The sequence below is a fragment of the Schistocerca piceifrons genome, chromosome 6, assembly GCF_021461385.2.
Source record: "Schistocerca piceifrons isolate TAMUIC-IGC-003096 chromosome 6, iqSchPice1.1, whole genome shotgun sequence".
NCBI lineage: Eukaryota > Metazoa > Arthropoda > Insecta > Orthoptera > Acrididae > Schistocerca > Schistocerca piceifrons.
The window spans coordinates 384,265,577-384,266,453 of NC_060143.1; the positions used below are offsets into that span (position 1 = coordinate 384,265,577).

Sequence of the window (877 nt, forward strand, 5' to 3'; positions counted from 1 at the left end):
CGGCCGCGGTCGTCTCCCGGTCCTTGGCGCGCAGTCCGGAACCGTGCGACTGCTACGGTCGCAGGTTCGAATCCTGCCTCGGGCATGGATGTGTGTGATGTCCTTAGGTTAGTTAGGTTTAATTAGTTCTAAGTTCTAGGGGACTGATGACCACAGCTGTTAAGTCCCATAGTGCTCAGAGCCATTTGAACCATTTTTTGATCATTCCACTTCAAATCGATCCATACGCATACTTTCAGATATTTTACAGAAGTAACTGCTACCAGTGTTTGTTCCGCTATCACATAATCATACAGTAAAGGACCCGTCCCCGATTAATTTTTGTCCAGAAACAATAAAAAATGTATATACCAAAAGTTGTTGAGCTTCCAGGGGGACACTAACTACCGCTGACGGAAAAAATCTCAGCACCAGGAAGGAGTTGTGCAACATAAACGAAAGTTTAGAATTACATATTAATACCTTCAGTTGCTGACGGGCGTTGATATACATATCAACGGGAACAAGTGAAAATGTGTGCCCCGACCGGGACTCGAACCCGGGATCTCCTGCTTACATGGCAGACGCTCTATCCATCGGAGCCACCGAGGGCACGGAGGATAACGTGACTGCAGGGACTACCTCGCGCACGCCTCAGGTGAGACCCACATTCTCACCTTATATGTCCACACACTACATTCGTAGTGTCCCTACATTCGTTGTGTCCCTACCCAACACACTCATTACTCTTGGAAGACATTCTTACCAAGTCCCGTAAGAGTTCGGGTAATATGTGTGCATCCGAACGAAAGAGGAAGGTCATGGCCGGTATTGCCAGACACCAGACAAATGGTTCAAATGGCTCTGAGCACTATGGGACTTAACTTCTAAGGTCATT

At 47.4% G+C, this 877-nt stretch overlaps 1 non-coding gene across 1 annotated transcript; it reads right to left on the reverse strand.

Annotated features, from left to right (window-relative positions):
• Positions 1 to 517: 517 nt before the first annotated feature.
• Trnat-ugu lies at positions 518 to 592 on the reverse strand. Its single transcript has one exon. It is a non-coding gene; the product is annotated as a tRNA-Thr (tRNA).
• Positions 593 to 877: the final 285 nt, after the last annotated feature.